Below are 3,788 nucleotides of genomic sequence, written 5' to 3'. Positions count from 1 at the left end.
CCCATCATCACATTGACATGTCCCATCATGCATCAGCAGCTGTTCAGTTTCGTTTACACAAACGTGATTATATGTGTGAAACTGATTGTTACCACGTTGACCCAGAGACTCCCTCCTATGTAAAGCAGAGGGTCCAGCAGACCATCCTTTCCATTTGAGAGAGGGAAACCATCAGACCCATTTGGCTGCCCTCTGACCCCCACCTGATGGCAGCAGAGCGATGTGGGAACCCAGTCCTGGTTGGAGAGAGGCAACCACAGCGGCTAAGCTAATTGCAGAATACTGTAGAGAACGGCTATTTACTTATTCATTAAGTAAATCATTGTTTGGGATATTTATGAGGTTACTGTTGGCTTCTGGGTTTCTTAGTGCTATTTAAACTCTAAATTCCTTCAGATATGATCCCAGAATTTGTAATATTGCAATGCAAACATCCTTCCATATCAAATGAGATGTGGAAGTGAAAGGATTGCTGTATTTAGAATTTTCGGTGGTTGTTGGGATGTTCATGCTATTTTCCCTCATTATACCCTTTATAGCAAATTGCTAAATTACATGAAACAAATATTATTTGACATGCCAATCAACAAAAACAAGAACAGAAAAAACAGGGCAAAATTTTAAATGATATCTTCAGAAAAATACTTACTATTATAACATAAACATGCACTCACACACATATGTATGTTATGTTATATATGTATTCATATCTATATATATATACACTGTATATATATTAGTCTACACACTATGATACATGTTGTATAATGGCATTATCTGAAATAACAAATAACCTGGAGCCTAATAGGCAAAAAAGCTAAGTCCGTCCGACTGAGTTATGTAAAGAAATCCTGAGAGAAAATTGTGGCCGTGCAAGGCTGTTGAATAATGTGTCTTTACAGCTGCTGAATTTTCAACTATGTTCTTCTGTTGCTCTCTAAAGCAGAACAGGCTGAACAACCCAGCAGGAGTTTCTCTGCTCAAACATGTTCGCAACTGCACGGAAATCTGCAGAGAGTTCAGGTGAGGGTAGGTGCAGCAGGCAGAGATAGGATGTAACGTTTTCATGTTTACAACACAACGACACCAGTGTCAGCTCATATCGCCCAAAAACTCCCTTGACATTTTCGCTGGTGTGTACTTGTTTTCTGTCGGGTCTATAAAATCATTCACTCACAGTGAATCCTGCTGTGTTCTTACATCGGCTCCTTTGAACTTTCTGCAGACTTTAGATTAGGGGGCAAGGTGGAGAAAGTCCACAGGATCTCTGGAGTTCAGTGCATGTCTGAAAGCAGCTTAACTCTGTCTGTGTGTGGTGCAGAGCAGGCAGTGGACTATGAATTCACAACGGATCACTGTAAACAAGCAGCGCCTCTTTGAATGCATTTTTAACTTACCACTGTATTAATTACCTTACAACCATACAGCTTCAGCAGTACTCTGTTCCTGTGAGTGTCTAAAGTCTGCTCAAACGTTACTGTAAGACCTAAAAATAGTGATCATACAAAGTCATGGAGGACATGTGTGTGTTACATAAAAACAGGCGAAATGATATTTGACGTGGCGTGAGGGCATAAAGTAAGAGACAATGCACAAAGGTACAACTCACTCAGGCATGACAAACAGCAAAACGCAACAACAGGTACAAAGCGGAACAACTAAGAAGCATAAACTTCCTCCTAACTCCTTTACTCCACCAACCAGCAGAGTGACTACCTTACATGCACCTTCCTGACGGGTGCTTGCCAGGCTGACACGGACGGACAGAAATGGTGTTAGTGTGTGAGCAGTTTCTTTCTTACTGCAGAACAGTTGATTCCCAGGCTGTTGAGTGACTCCAGAACGACCCTTTTCCTCCTGTCAACAAAGTCCTGCTCACCAGCACACAGAGAGGGGGACTGATCGATGGGTTTCTGTGGGGAAAAAAATCAACTCATTTAGACAGCACACTGAATGGAAACTGAGATTGTTCATTAGTCTAATTTCAATTTCAAAGTTGAATTTAAATTTGGGACTCCAGCCCCCCTGCAACCCTCGAATAAGGCTCGAATAGAACTACTCAACTATCTGTCTAAACTGTCTAAACATTGCAATGTGGGCGCTAAAGCAGCAGTTTGACCAAATTCAGATGCGCGACTATGATCATCAATTGGGAAATATTTTACCAGAGCAGATAAAAGTGTCAGCTGCAATATACAAGGCTGCCCTAAAGTACAACAACTATATCAACGCTATGCACGCTGGCAGCAGCAAAGTTGGCAAGAAGTGCCAACAGAGTGGACAAGGAAGGCAGACGACAATTGGACAATTCTCTGAATGTCCTATCACCGACCACCAAACGTCCTATCTCTAAAATATGTCTCCCACAATCAATCGACTAGTTGACCTCCTTTTGGGAATAGCTGACGACAACTAAGATACAGTTGTTGTGAAAGCCTGACCCTCAATGGGTAAGTGGTATAGATAATGGATGGATGGATTTAAATTTGAAATGTGCTACCATAATACACTTTACACATTGCAATGTATTTCTTATATATTGCATTAAACTGCTGCTGCAAAATAATATCATGTTTCATCAAAGGATTTTTTTTTACATTTTGAGGGAATTTCCATATTACCTATTTTCATATTTAAAGAAAAACACTAACAACTTACTAACAACTATTGTTGCCATCACAGTCAATAAAAGTTTATGGTCCAGTGCCCAAGCATAAAAGATCGTCTCCTGTTTTTGTTTTTTTTATATTATACCATACAGACAAATACAGATCAGAGTAGCAGCACCCGATCAATGATAGTTTTCTGGTGAGGGACACTAGCTAAACAGTGAACTATTCTAATAATCTTGCTGCTAAATATGCATCTTCAATCCTTTGCCATTCATCTCTCACCACTGAGGCTGCTTCTTTTACCTCCATGTTGTCCGCTGCCTCTGCCAAAGCTCCTGAAATCACAAGCCACAGGACAATCAATGAGACTGATAAGTTTAGCTTTCCAGTCTGCACGTCTGCATGTGAACACAACCTACTCTGCTTAATGAAGTTCTGAAGCTGAATCCACGTTGTGGTGAAAGTTATGCCTCAACTCCTCTGCTGTTCGATTTGTCTGATCAGAAGTGACAGGGTTTTCTTTCTCCTTTTGAGGAACTGCTTCGGTTACAGACCGTCCACAGAAAGAGGGAGGGAGGGAGAGAGAGGGGGAGTCAGGGTGGGGCAGGTACCAACAACAACAGGCGCTCTCCTGATTCAAGAATATAGAAATGCACCATTAACAGTAAAAACCCTGCATTCTTGTTTCCTCGTGTTTGAAAAATGAGAGTTGCTATAATTCTCTGAAAGATTCATGATGAAAGAAGAGCCAAGGGTATGGAGGGTTTTAAGGGCCCAAACTAAAAATATAAAAATATAAATAATTATATAAATACATAAATAATTATATAAATACATAAATATATCCAAAATTATATAATTAAATGCCTAAATAAATGCCTAAATGTGTATTTATTTATTTATTTATCTATTTATTTATATATTTCCAATTTTTTTTTTTATTATTTACTGATACTTTTTATTTGCTTATTTATACTTTTATTTATCCATAGCGTTACTTGCTGGACAGAACATAATTAAACTGTCAACTTCAGTCATCAAAAGTCCGGGGGGCGGGAAGTGAATAAAACATTCACTTCCTGTGCCGAGGCAAATCGCAGTGTGGCTTTCTCTGGGGTTCAGCTTCGGTGAACTTTGATATTCACTTTGCATCTGCATATGTGTGATCATGTCCTC

The 3,788-nt window shown here is 39.7% G+C and overlaps 1 long non-coding RNA gene across 2 annotated transcripts; it reads right to left on the bottom strand.

Annotated features, from left to right (window-relative positions):
- Positions 1-207: 207 nt before the first annotated feature.
- LOC124854944 lies at positions 208-3,187 on the bottom strand. Of its 2 annotated transcripts, XR_007034880.1 has the most exons (4): positions 3,032-3,187; positions 2,895-2,947; positions 1,803-1,913; positions 208-236 (listed from the first exon to the last, which is right to left on the bottom strand). It is a non-coding gene; the product is annotated as an uncharacterized LOC124854944 (long non-coding RNA). The 2 variants fall into 2 exon arrangements; XR_007034879.1 differs by lacking the exon at positions 208-236 and having other exon boundaries at positions 328-1,913.
- Positions 3,188-3,788: the final 601 nt, after the last annotated feature.

This window comes from Hippoglossus stenolepis, chromosome 16 (assembly GCF_022539355.2).
Source record: "Hippoglossus stenolepis isolate QCI-W04-F060 chromosome 16, HSTE1.2, whole genome shotgun sequence".
NCBI lineage: Eukaryota > Metazoa > Chordata > Actinopteri > Pleuronectiformes > Pleuronectidae > Hippoglossus > Hippoglossus stenolepis.
Note: the sequence above shows the minus strand (reverse complement) of the source record. Positions and strands in the feature narration are given on the sequence as shown.